The sequence below is a fragment of the Neophocaena asiaeorientalis genome, unplaced genomic scaffold (assembly GCF_003031525.2).
Source record: "Neophocaena asiaeorientalis asiaeorientalis breed wild unplaced genomic scaffold, Neophocaena_asiaeorientalis_V1.1 scaffold43, whole genome shotgun sequence".
In the NCBI taxonomy this organism is placed as follows: domain Eukaryota; kingdom Metazoa; phylum Chordata; class Mammalia; order Artiodactyla; family Phocoenidae; genus Neophocaena; species Neophocaena asiaeorientalis.
Genome location: NW_020173674.1, coordinates 4,791,783 through 4,805,441, shown reverse-complemented (window position 1 = coordinate 4,805,441; position 13,659 = coordinate 4,791,783). Strand labels below are relative to the sequence as shown.

At 48.0% G+C, this 13,659-nt stretch overlaps 1 protein-coding gene and 1 non-coding gene across 11 annotated transcripts in view; one reads left to right on the top strand and one right to left on the bottom strand.

The window, feature by feature from the left end:
- Window positions 1–5,636: 5,636 nt before the first annotated feature.
- TRNAA-AGC (transfer RNA alanine (anticodon AGC)) lies at window positions 5,637–5,709 on the bottom strand. Its single transcript has one exon. It is a non-coding gene; the product is annotated as a tRNA-Ala (tRNA).
- Window positions 5,710–6,136: 427 nt separating this feature from the next.
- PPP6R3 (protein phosphatase 6 regulatory subunit 3) overlaps window positions 6,137–13,659 on the top strand; it is a 128,057-nt gene continuing 120,534 nt past the window's right edge. For 7 of the 10 annotated variants that reach the window (XM_024748902.1, XM_024748903.1, XM_024748910.1 and 4 more), the window contains exon 1: window positions 6,137–6,467. The gene's annotated coding sequence lies outside the window, so the exon portion shown is untranslated. The remainder of the gene's footprint in view (window positions 6,468–13,659) is intronic. The other 3 variants (XM_024748911.1, XM_024748909.1, XM_024748904.1) reach the window with 1 other exon arrangement.

The following is a 13,659-nucleotide window of genomic DNA, read 5'->3' as shown; positions in this document are numbered from 1 at the left end:
CACCCCCACCGGAACGTCGGCGGGAGGTCAGGGCGGGCAGAGTGCTGGGGTGCCCTGCACTCGGGAATCAAACCACAAAGAGCCAGAAGAGGTGCCTCCCCACACGACCCTGAGATTGCACCCTTGAGCCCTGAGGCCTGGAGTGCCGAGGTGACAGCAGAGGGAGGGGAGTCTGGTGGGATGAGGAGGGCTGTGGCCCCGAGGGCTCCAAGACTGTTGGGCCAGGGGACACAGCTGGGGATGGGCCTGGTGTCCTGGGACAGACCTTTGAGGGGTAGCCTCCCCTGACTCCTGATTGCCCAGGAGATTGCCCGGGAGTTCCCTGAGATCGTGGGTCGGCGTTGGCGGTGACAGAAACAGGTGGGCTTGCCGGTGCTGCGGCTGCTGGGGATGGGCCGCCTGCCGTCGGTGCAAAGTAACAGTGAGCATGGACAGCCCGCCCTGAGTGCCGAGCCGGGGCCAGCTGTGCCACCCCTGGTGGGGATCTACACTCAAGTCCCCTTTGTAGACTGCAGGGGGCAGATCTGCCTCTGCCTTCATTTCTTATCTGCTCCACCCAGCCGCCCCGTCCGTCCGTCAAGGTGCCATCACCCGCCCCCCGGGACTACGGTGAGGCTTCCATGAGATAAGCCTTACTCAGTTGGGGCCTGGCATGCAGCAGGTTCTCCGTGAGTGGGAGAGGTGACATACTTGCCCAAGGTCACAGCGCTAAGGACCAGCAGAGCTAGAGTGCACCCGGCCCCCCGGGCCCAAGGCAGCAGCTCCTGCCCACAGAGCTGCCTGCGGAAGGAAGCTCAGGGCTCGGAGCACCTGGGCCCCCTCACTCTCAGGTGCTCGTTAAAGCACCAGTATTGATGCAGGCAGCCAGTGGGGCAGCGGGGGGCGGCTGCATCATGGGGGAGAACTCCCACCCCGCAACTCTCCTGCCCGGTCAGCCATCCAGTCTGCTCGGGAAGCCAGGGATCTAGCCCAGGGTGGGGCAGCGGTGGCTGGGCCCCTGCTCCCTGGTGGCCTATGTGCGCTGGAAGGAAGTCCTCCCCTCCCTCTCCTGCAGGCCCCGGATAGAGCCATTGCATGGCCGGGGGCCAGAGGGTCAACCCACTGGCCTCCTACTCTATGTCAAGTAAATCTATCAGCCTTTATTAAGTGGCTACTGTGTGCAGAGCTCTGCACTTAAGTCACATGCTGGGGCCCCAGAGAGCAGTGAGATGTGACTCCCTCCCTTAAAGGTGCTCAAAACCTAGTAACAGAGGCAGTTTCCAAAGCTGTGGGGAAAGCACAGTGTTATATCCTGGGAAGACAAGGAGGGCTTCCTGGAGGAGGTGATGTCTAATCTGTCTCTCAAGTATGGGGGTGAAGTTAACAGGCTTATTTCATTTAAACTTCACAACAGCCCAGCTAAGTCAATGGTATCCCCAGCTTGTAGTGGAGGAAACCAAGGCTCGGGGAAAAAGAAGTAAAGCCAGAATTTTTTTCATTCATTTGTTCAATCCTTCCTTTATCCAATAAACATTACCATCTGGCTACTGGGTGCTGCTCAATGTGGCCAAAAGGGCTTCTAGTTTCCCTTTAAACCCTCTCAGCTCTGCGGTGACACCCACTGCTCCCCAAGTCTCTGCCATCCCTTACTGAGCCCTGTGGGGTTTCCCTCATGTGATGGCCCCCTCCCCACCAACCCCATCAGAGGGGATCCATTTGTTCATCTCGGCCGGCCTCCAACCCCAGGACGGGTGTGGGAGCTCCTCCCTGCCTGAGGTCCAGACCCCCTTGGGTCTACAGCTGCCCTGGGCAGCTGAACCAAATCCATGTGCCCATATCTGGGGCACGTCCACTGTCAGGCAGGACGCTGGGGAACCAGGATGTGGGCAGTGCAGAAGGTTCTGTCCCTGAGAAGCCTGGGTGGTTGTGAAGCTGGGTGGGCTTGGATCCCACTTGGCCCCTGTTCCTTCTCCAGAGCCACTCAGCTGGCGCTTCTAGCACTGGGACCCCCTTGTTGGACCACACCCTCTGATGATGGAGCTGGGGTCCCACCAAGGAACACCCAAAGGCCATCTTCTCTTTTCTTTCCCTGCAAGCTCGATGGTGGCCCTAATTATTAGCAACCCTAGTGGTTCCCCTTTCTATCACCAGTCCTTTGGTGGGAAGGGAAATACTCACCTCCCGCCGCAACCCAGACTGAATCTTAACGCAGTGAAGAAAAGGAAAAGAAACAGAGTTAAGTTTCCATGTTAAAATGGGCCTACCCTTCATATCCCCCTAGATTTTCTCACTGGCCCCTTCTCTCCAGCCTCAACACATCCTAACCTGACCCAGCAACTACCCAGCACCAGCTCTGGCCCTTCCAGAGCATGTCCTCTGCCAGGGAAACCCCACTCCAGCCCTCAGATCAGGACTGAGCCTTGGTGACCTAGCAGAAGGAAAGACAATGGTGGTCTCTGTTCTCAAGGCAAGCTCATCCAATTTAAAGCCTCTTCTTTATCCTGAGCTGGTCTTTCCTATCTGAGTGTATGTGTGTGTGTGGTAAAACGTCCTTTCTTTTATGAAATCACAGTAATAGTAAATAGTATTTTTTAAAAATCACTACTTGATAGAATTAAGATCTGGCAGCTCTGTGTCTGTTCCTCAAGGTTAAGGAGTCATAGCTGGGTGATGGGCATACGTGTGCTCACTAATACTTTTCTCTCTACTGTTGAGTATGTGTGAAATTTTTCATATAATTTTTTAAAAGTCTAGATGGGTTGCAAATTGAAATATTAAAAATTAAATTACAAAGGGATTAGGGAGAAAAAGAGGAAGGTGGCAATTTGAGAAATCTAGAAGTTTTATGATGGTGAGGCCACTGCAGAGCTTTTGAAGTCACTCTCCTCCTTAAAGCCTGTCAATGGCTCCCCATGGTCCTCAGGAGATACGCTCAACTCAGATGCCTCCTCCTCCAGGAGGTTCTCCCTGACTTCAACCCTTCTGGTTAGGCTAGGAGCTTATCATAATCGGAGACTTTGGGTGCCCACTTATGTTGGACGAGGTACTGCGTTATTTCTTTTCTTTTTAATATTTATTTATTTGGCTGCGCCAGGTCTTAGTTGAGGCACCTGGGATCTTCCTTGCGGCATGTGGGATCTTTAGCTGCGGCATGCAGGATCTAGTTCCCTGACAAGGGATTGAACCTGGGCCCCCTGCATTGGGAGTGTGGAGCCTTAACCACTGGACCACCAGGGAAGTCCCTGCATTATTTCCTTTAACTATAGTGCACATGGCTCTGTGACCCACCTCAGTCTGGGATGGAGGAGCCTGAAGCAGATACCGGCAAGTCCTTTGATGATGAATGAGTAAAGGGATGCACGGATCAGTGGGTGGCTGGGCCACCTCCTCCCCAGGAGGGCAGGTGCCAGCCCTGGCTGCCCCCTCCTGCCCACACACTCAGAGGTGTCCCTCTGAGGCACCGCCCCGTGTCATCAACAACACTGACTTGTGCCAGAGGACCAGAATTGGGACACGGACAGGCAAGAGAGAGACCAGATTGAATAGGACGAAGGCTTTGTGCTGGATTACTTGGAAAGGAAAGGCAGGAGATAGATAGGCTTAAGACTTCCTCACCAGACAAAAAGTAGCCATTGGAAGAACAAGGCGGGCCCAGCTGCAGGGAAGGGTCACGCGAAACAGCATTGTCAGAGCATCGGTCAGTCAGAAAGACCAGGAGGTCTTTAAAAAGAATTTGTAATGAAATTAACAATGAATTACTGAGCATCTACTGTGTGCTAAGTACTACGTACTGTAGTACAGCAGTGAATAAAACAAAAACTAACCTCAAGAAGCTTTTAGTCCAATGGATCTAGAAACAGAAAGTTCAGTTTTCAGTCCTGCTCAAGAGCACAGGGTTCATCTCATATTTAATGTTATTTAAAGCATCACATTGTAGAGAGTGCTTTTACTGTCCCGGGGTTCCCTGCAGCCTCTCCCCTGCTCCTAGGTCCAGTCGCTAGGCACTGCCCCTCTGGTCCTATGCTACTGCTATAGCACAGCCTTGCTGCTCTTAATCCAAACAATCCTTTCTAAAGTATGGCCAGCCCTGAATTCGCCCTTCTGTTGCTCCGAAGCTTTTCCTGGCCCTCACTGTCTGAGGATGAACCCCAAGTTCCTTTGTGTATCCTCCAAAGCTGCTATGAGTCCCTTCCATTGTTTTCCCCCCAGACCTGTGATCACCACGACCTGGTCCTCCAACAGTTGTGCCTCCCCCAACCATGCTTCTGCAGTTCCCTCTGCTGGGTATGCCTGCCTCTGCCCCACCCCGGGCTATCTGTATGTATGTCCCTCTCCCTAACCCTCTGCACCAAGCATGTCTTCTGAACTGGTTTCAATCTTGACTGTGTTCTTCACTAGCTGTGTGGCTTGGGCAAGGCTCTGAGCCTCTTCCGAACAGTAGAATCAAGGCAAGTAACTTCTGCCCTTGGTTGCTGCCTTCCTAGAGGCCCAGTGCCCTTCAGGGCATGGACATAGGCGGGTAGGTATTATCACCAGTACTTTACAGACAAGACCTGGAGATTCAGAGGGGCACTGATCACCCAGCCAAGGTCACTCAGCCAATACGGGTGTCTAAATGCTTTCTGGGTCTCAGTTAACTAACATGTAATGTTGGGATGATAATCTACAAGCAATGAACTCCTTCTAGATTCTGCTTCTAGCCACAGGCTCGCTGAAAGGGGTGAGCTGGGGCAGAGGCATGTTTGCACCAGAGACCCAGCTCCCCAGGTGCTGGGGTTGACCCAGTTCAAGCTGAGCTCCATTCTCCCTGCCATTTGGCACGGGGGCTCAGAGAGTCTGAGTCAGGGAGGTGGAGGGCCAGCTGGGGCGGGTGCATAGGGGTGCAGCGGGATGCTGAGCATTGGGAAGGCAGCCCAGGGGCCAACTCCAATGGTCCTGCCATCCCGCTACCCCCAGGGGCCAAGCTCTGTCTCTTTTCTCAGGCCTGGCCTCTGGGAGACAGCCTGGGGAATCCCCGCAGGGAGCCTGCCGCCTGTCGTTGAGGTGGAGTGGTCATCTCTGACCAAGCCGGTGCCCCCAGGGAAACCTGCCATTCTCCCTGCACGGGGTCCTCTTTACGACTCCAGGCCCGGCACCCATCTGAGCATTGGGACTGTTGGTTTCCCCCGGGGCGTCACCTCTCCCACCACAACCCAACCTGCTCCAAAGCCCCATCCTGGGGTCTCAGGTCTCTCTCCCTGCCACCCAGACCTAAGCCCACGGTTCTGTTCTCCCTGTCCCGTGGGTGAAAATGTAACCTGCTCAGGAAGACCCCGACCACTCTGCGGTCTGCTTTACTTACCTGGTGTTGCCCAGGTGGAGTCTGACGTCTCCCACAGACGTCAAAGCCGGGACCGTCTGCTCCCTGCGCACCCCCGCAGGCTGGGCACTGACCAAGTGCCCACTAGATTCGAAGAAGCTCCTGCGTAAATCCTTCCGCGAGGCAAAACAAAGACCCCCGCGTCTCTGCAGTTCTCCTCCTTCACGGAACTGGGCGCACAAGGTTGGGACACCTGGCCCCTCATCTTGCCCGTGTAACTCCTGGTACTGCCGCCGCCTTTGAGAACAAAGTGACCATCACCGACGGGCGACCCCTCAACCTTTATAAAATTCAGCCGTGGAGAATGCGGGCGTCGATCCCGCTACCTCTCACATGCTAAGCGAGCGCTCTACCATTTGAGCTAATTCCCCAGCTCGAAAAGTCGCCGCCGCCGAAACACATTGTGGCTCACGTCATCACCCGTTTCCTCCAGGCCCTCCGACCCGCCTGCCCGCCGGTCTCGCTACCCCATTGGTTCGCTTGCAGCTCCCAGAGCTACGGCCATGATTGGTTTGGCTCAATTTAGTTTTAAAAAGCATTGGCTATCGGATTGGTGGTCCGAAGCGTCCGTCAAGCGGAGGCCCTGCTGTTGCTACGGCGTAGGGGGACCCAGCCAGGTTTCTCTCGGTTTCTGATTTGTTTCTCCAGACTCCGGGGTCCTAGAGGTTCCGGATCCGTCAAGTCCATGGGAAAAGAATGCGCCCCTCGCACTTGACGGACGGGGTCTGCGAGCCAATTCGCGAAGGCCATTGTTGGACGCGGTTCTCCGGGAAACAAGTTCTGTGGGTTTCTGCTCCTTCGCAGTAGAGTCATCGGGATACGCAGAGCCCGGCTCGGAGCGTTTAAACCTCCTTCCGAGCGATTTGCTAACTCCGGTGTTGCGACTCCAGCGCAGACCTGGTCGCGAAAGCCTCCCTGGCGCAAATGCACTAGGGGGGTGGTCCTTCTTTCGGCCGCAAGTACCTCCCTCTTAAAGAAGCCCTCTCGCCGTTCCCTCGGAGGGGCTTCCTCCCGGTCCTACTTGCCCTGATCACAACTTGGACTCTTGGTTGTAGGTGGACGGAATGAGTCCTTGGATGTACCTGTGTGTCCTGACGTTTCAACCTCGGAGCTTCGTGTAATTTTCTCGGTACTTCACCATTTTCTCTGTGGGTCGGATAGAGCTTTATGTTTTGCTTTTCTGGGAGGGGCGCTTGGGAGTTGTTTCGTTTCATCCTCACAGCACTTAATGTTAATGTGGCTGTTTTGTTACTGTGGAGTTGACTGCGATTATGTCCTCAAGGTCACGTTGTAGGTAGGCAGCAAGTGGGAAAGAGACTCCAGATTTCCAGCCACTGGAAAGTCTCCTAAGCGGTGATAGTGGTGGAGCTTTCTTTGCTCTCGGGTTAGACTGCCTGGTTTCAGGTCTCAGCTTCACCGCTTTCTAGCCCTGTGACCTTGGGCAGGTTACCCAAACTCCCTGCTCCTTCTGTGATACGGGAATAGCAACAGCGTCTCCCTCCTTAAGTTTGTCGGGAGGAAAGGAGTTAATACGTGTAAAGCAGCTGGAAACGGTGCCTGGCGCGAAGAATACGCTGAGTAATTAGTGGCCATTATTAATTTAAATTTGATTTTTAAATGTTTAGATACTATTAGGAAGTCACATGAGTGTTTAAGTCCTGGCTTTTGGTGTCTGTCTTTAGAAAGCTCTGTGTGTTTAAGAGTCATTTGGCCTGAGAACCACCCAGGAGAAGGGGTGGTTGAAGATTGATTAAATTACAAACGTTTTTTGGAGTAATTCGTGGTGGTGCCTCGGAATGGTTTAAGAGATGGTTAAATAAAGAAAAGGCCATCGGGAGCTCCAGTCGGATTCTGTTCCTACCGTACTTTTTGGATACTACGTATTGAGTGTGATTGGCCCCCAATAATTCTAGAGTTTCTTAGTGTACTCCTGGGTTTTACTGAGATTTGAAGGGTTGCTGTGTATTGAGATACACTTCAGTGAGGATAGTTTGGGAACTAGCTGTTGTCCTGGATGGATGTTTTGCATTTCAGTGTGTTTGGTCAGAGTCTAGAGTATCTAACGGGATGCCACGCGCTCACTCACACATATACTCACAGTCTTTTGATTCTTGCCCCGTGCTCTTCTGCCTGGCACTTGAAACCATGCTTGCCTTTCCGCAGGAATTACTTGCTTGGGCCTTGGCTTGCTTCGTTGCACTTGGGGAAGTGTTCTTTTGAAAGACTTGGTCTTAAGTACAGATGAGCATCTCGCTGGTTTAACTTACTGAGGAACAGGAAGAAGATTGTTTTAGATTAGAAAACTAGCTTTTGTGTAAAGTATAGCAAAACAAAAACTTGCTGGTTTCAATTAACTGCTTGGGAATTTGAGAATCAGACCATAACTGGACAGAAAATGAATAGTGATAAAATTAAGGCTTGACTGGGTGAGGTTTGCTTAGCCTCTTTAAAGTAAATTTTTGCATTGATTTGGTACAAAGATAATGTGCTTGTTACAGATGAGACATCTTCCTTAAAACAGTATTGGTCAGGATTGGAATTTAGTTTGCTTCTTTGATAAACTTGTATCTTGGGGTTTTATATTTTGGATATTTGAGAGGCAGCCTGAGTGTGTATATGGGTCTAAAATTTTACAATGCTTTATTACCCTTAAGAAGAATGATAGCGAAGTTCTTCTAACCGTCTGCTCAGCTAAAACTCAGCTCAGAGTTTATTTCATAAAAAGCACAAGAGGCTGTGGTTGCTCCTCCTCATAAGTCTAAGATCTGAGCCCTGGTGTGAGCCGAGGATTCGCTACTTTTTCTTAGGTGAGATGGATAGAAAAAAATAGACCTGGCCTCTTGGCTTTAAAAAGCTTTCTTGTCTCTCCTTTCTTAAGAGAACCTCAAATGGTTGGTTTTTGATTTACTCTAGATCAGTGGTTCTCAACTGGAGGATGATTTTGCCCCAAAGAAGCATTTGGCAATGTCTGGAGACGTTTTTGCTTGTCACATCTGTGGGGTTGGGCAGTGTAGTATTGACTTCTAGAGGGTAGAGACCAAGGATGCTGCTAAACATCCTATGGTGCACAGGATGGCAACCCTCTCCCCCTGATAAAAAATTATCCAGCCCCAAATATCAGTGGTGCTGAGGTTGAGAAACCCTGCTCTAGATAGATGGCCTAATCTGGCCTGCATTGGAATCATTTGGGATACTTTTTAAGCCCATGGGTGATGAACTCCACCTCTAGAAATGTGTGGTGAGAGTGAGAATATGTTTTTAAAAGCTCCTCAAGTAGCACTGAAGTGCAGCTAGGTTTTGGAACCACTCTTCTAGACCACAGATTTTAGGGACTGCTTGTGGGTCAAGGAATTCTTTGTGTCATCTGTGAGCTCTACCTATACCTAGATCCTACCTTGGACATTACTTAGTGGGGAAAGATGGTGTACGTACGTTATTTTCAGGTGCTGAACTTTAAAGGAGACTGAACTTTAAAAAAATTTTTTTAAGTGAATTTATTTTATAACATAATTGAGAAACTGTTTTTTTTTTTTCCTGTTGCTTCATGAGAATCTGTTGCCATAGCTGAAACTTAGTGCGCTCAGGTGTTTAGGATTGTTTGTGCCTATGCTAAATAACCTTATCCTACTGTGATTTTTGAGTTTTGTATCTTTTGCCCTCATCCTGTCAGTCAGCTGTCAGTTCTGTTTTTAGATGCCAGCTTCATCATTATCTTTTTTTTTTTTTTTAAATGAAAGCCTATTTCTAGAGAGTTAGCCCTGGATTGATTTGCCATTTCTGCCCTTTGAAGGCAAGAGAGAGGCAAACTCTATGATTATTGTTTAACACAGTGACCCTTGCTTGCTAGCAAAGGGGGATTGCCTGTGCCCTGGACTCTGACCCAAGTGGGTGAGTGTTTTTCCTCCTGGGGAGGTGAGGTACAGTAGAAGAGAGACCGGCAGAGATCCTTTTCTCACACACACTTAGAATATGCATGATCTAGTTTATTGAGTGGAAGAATGTTAGTATAAAAATTGTACAGATTTTTACCAACCAAATGTTAAAATCTCGACATATAAAAGGGAGGAGATCAGGGAGGCACTTTCTAATCCTTCATCCTGAAATCAGGCCTGTGGCTATGCTGAGAATGACAGGTGACCACTCCTCCTGTCTGCTTCTTCTAGTCGTCATTTATTTGGTCAGCAAATATATTGAATCCTTACCCTGTCAGGAACTGTATTAGGGATTCAGTCATGAACAGGCATTTAAGGCTTGCAGTCTATGGGGAGAGGCAGCATTGACAAAAGAGATGTCCTTTTGGCTGTGAGGCCAGAGAACACAGCTTGTTAGACTTGTATGGGGTGTAAATAGCAGACTCTTAATGAGAGGCCCTAGAGACTTGAGAGGAGAGAGCTTGTGTTTGCTGGTTGGGTGGTTGAGATTGCCAGAAGTCTCTTGCCAAAAAATAAAATAGTTACACCTTTGTTTCTCATATGTATTGAATAGTTACTTCCACTTTCCTCCTTGGTTTGGTGTGTCTAAGCAGTGCCTCTCTTCCCGTGCTGGTGAAGCTGCTTTTCAGTGACAAATAGGATTGACCTATATTGTCTTTTGCTCCATAGATGTTGGTTGCAACATCTTGATCAGACTTGAAACACTGACTTTTCCCATACTGATCAGAGGCTTGGTGTAGGTTCATGCTAAACATCTTGAGCATCCTTGAAATCCATGGTGCTTCCAGTGGGAATGGATTTTTTCCTGCTGCAGTCTGGATCGAGGTTGACTGTAGATTTGACTTTGACTTTGGCTTGCATTTAGTTGCCACGGAAACCCCCTTTCCTTCTCCCTCCCCCTTTATTTTTCTTTACTGGGAGGGGAGAGAGAGTTACTAGTCAATGCCCAGTTTCAGGTTTTGAATGATTATGAACTGACATCTGGGTACCAGGTAGATTGGCTAGACGGTAAAGAAGCAAGTAAAAGGGAATCTTGGCAGTACTCGAAAGGCTTCTTAACCTTAACTAGGACATTTTTGTGTCACAGACTTTGCAAAGATCTGGGGTTACTCTGAGTAGAGGAGGTTTACTACTTCTCACTTCTGCTGGCTAGTGTTGATCTGTTTTATTAAGTATTAGTGAAGACTACACAATCGACTGATTTTATACAAATAAAGTTTGATAGGTTCTGAACATCTTTTTACTGATATAAGGAGACTCTGATTTTGTATTTCTCAACAACTCTGGAGAAAACTAGGGTATTACTAATTCCAAAATATCTTACAGCGGTAATATGTATTGACTTGGAATGGTTTGTGTACACCAGATGCTGACTGCCCTGAAATCTGGTGGCCCAAAGGAAAGATGAATGAGATTGTTTTTTTGAAACATTAGGCAGCCGAACTAAAAAGGCGGCAATAAATAAATAAATAAGTAAAAGCAAGTAAGCCTGCAGAAGTAAAAGTATGACTGAATGTTGAGTCAGACTTGGAGAAAGCTGTGTGGATTGCTAGTGGGAGCCTGGAGTTCCCTGGACCTGGATGTAAATCTGAACAATAATGCTGGTGTCAACAGTAATGCGACACACTGACAAGGAGAGAAAGGGGAGCTTGCCTGAGAATGCATGGCCCTCTGAGACCCTATCAGGGTGAGTAGGCAGCAGTTACACTAGCCACTAAGGCACACTCCGGGGTGGCCTCTTCTGTCCTGGAAGGCTTAGTGTAGTCAGTAGGCATTGGCTGGACCTTGGTGAAATCTGGGCCTTCAGTCCCCAGATGAGGCAGTGGTGCGAGGAACATTGACAAGTATTGACTTGAGTGGCTGTTTGGGGCTTCCTTTTATGAGAATCATGGTTTTGGAGGTCACTGATTATTAGAGAAAGATTTAGGTCATTCTGGAAAATGGACCTGTAGGCAGCAGAGAAATCTCAGTTCCTGGGTGATTCCTTAGGGTTTCGGTGGCCCCAATAGACCGTAATTTCAAATGTCATTTGTTTCAACAATAACATCATAGCTGGAACTCAGGCGAGTTAAGAATAAACACAACATTGTAAATCAACTATACTCCAATAAAAATTTAAAGAAAAAAGAATAAATGACAAACTTCTGAGTTGGTGTTTTGTTTGTTGTTGTTGTTTGTTTTTTAGTGGTAGTACATATCTGTTTTTGTCATTGTAGTAGATGAGGGAGTGTAGTGTCTCCTGGTTTACTTTTGTTGACTTAGAGATACATAGGGTTTCTGTTGCCTCTGGACAGTGGGCAGGTCACATCTGCCTCTGTTGCCTGTGATGAGACCCAATCCCTTCTGATTAAACAATACTCTCTGAATCACCCCCTTCCCCCCTTTCTACTGTGGACCTCTCATCCTTGATTTATTATACTCTTAGATGGATACAGCAGCTATGTATTTGGCACCTATCATAGGGATAGTATTTTAAGCTAAGGAAGTTTTCACAGATTAATATCTGTTCTCTGTTCTCAATTCAGAGTGTCTTGTGGAGGTCAAGAGTGCACAGGAGCTAAAATAGCTGACTTTGAGTTCTGGCTTCCACAGTCTTCCAGCTGTGTAATCAATGTTAGATGACATCTCTGTTCCTTTGTTTCCTGTTTGTGAAATGAATATTAAATATAAACGAACTAGCACAATGCCTAGTACACAGTAATATTTGTTTTAATATTACTGTTATCAGTCTTCTTCCTAATAACAACAGAAATAAGTTCAGAGATGAATAATAAAAGCTTCAGTGAAATGCCCTGAAAAAGTGAAATGGAGTATTATGGCATCATAGAGGACCTTCGAGGTCTACCTAGCTGCCCTGGGGAAGTATAGGATGATGGCGAAGTGGGTGAGGGCAGGTTGTAGAGTTCGGTGGTCGTGTTGTTGTTGTCTTCCTTTTCCTCCCAAATTTGGATTATGTTATATAGATTTTATTTGCTAAAATGTGATAATATTTTCTTACTGGGGTGGGAGTAGAGATCATAAATTTGAGGTTTTGCACTTTGCTTTCTAAAATATTCATCTTTAAAATCTCTCTGCTGCTTTAAGACAGTATAAAAACCCCGTTTGCTTTGGAATCCCTCGTGTTATATGGAACCATATTTTTTCAGTGTACTGTGCTCTTGGAGATAATCACATGTCTTGAAGGATCAATGTTTTGTTTTCGTTTTTAACTTTTATTTATTTATTTGACCGTGCCACGAGGCATGTGGGATCTAGTTCCCTAACCAGGGATCGAACCCATGCCCCCTGCAGTGGAAGCACATAGTCTTAACCACTGGACCGCCAGGGAAGTCCTTGAGAGATCAGTGTTTTTTAACAGAAGATTGGCTCTTTTAAATTTTGCTTTCAGTTTCTTTTCAAATTTCACATTATAACCAGAGAACTCTTTTCTGTAAAGGGCCAGTCAGTAAATATGTTAGGCTTTGCTGGCTATACGGTCTCTAACTACTCGATTCTGCTGCTGTGGTGTAAAAGCAGCCACAGTCAACATGAAACACACGAAGGTGGCTGTCTTATAGTAGAGTTTTATTTACAAAAACAGGTGGTGGGCTGGATTTGACCTGTCTTGCTCTAACCCGTTCTTTGTTTCAATTTTTAATGAGATCATATGTTCAAGGAGTATATGTCAGCATGGGTACAGATATTAAATGTTAAAACTACCAATTGTGCACCCACTGACCAGCTTAAGAAATGGAATGTTGCCACTACCTTTGGCTTCCTGTATGACCTCCCCGACCACTCCTACCTCTTCTGACCTCCCCAAAGCAAGGGCTGACCTGCATGTATCATTTTCTCGATTTACTTTATGGTGTTACCATCTGTGAATGTATCCTTATATAATATAACTTAATTTTTGCATGTCTTTATATAAATGGAATCATTTTGTTCTGTAATTCACCCCTCCCCTCTTACTGTTTTTGAGACTCATTTATTCAGATGGTTGAGTACTTATGTCTTAGGCGATAAAACATACGTTCTGATGCTGGCTATATTAGCAGTGAGCAAAGAAGACATTGTCCCTGTCCTCTGGAACTTACGTGTTGGTGGAGAAAGACAGTTAAAGACAGAAAGTCAGAGACACGGTAGTCATGTGGTGATACAGCTGGGAGCAAAGTCAAGCCAGGTGGGTGGGGGCTGTTTGCAGATTGAAATAAGGTGGTCATGAGGGGCCTTCCTGAGACCTCTGAACACAGGAGGTGAGGCAGGGAGCCACGTGGCTCCGGGTGGGGGTGGGGTAAGGGGAGTCTCACTGGCAGAGTCCAGTGCATGTGAGGTGCTAAGAAGGGTTGTACCTGTTGTGTTGGAGGGACAGCAGAGAGCCAGGCTGGAGGGAGAGTGGCAGGAGAGAAA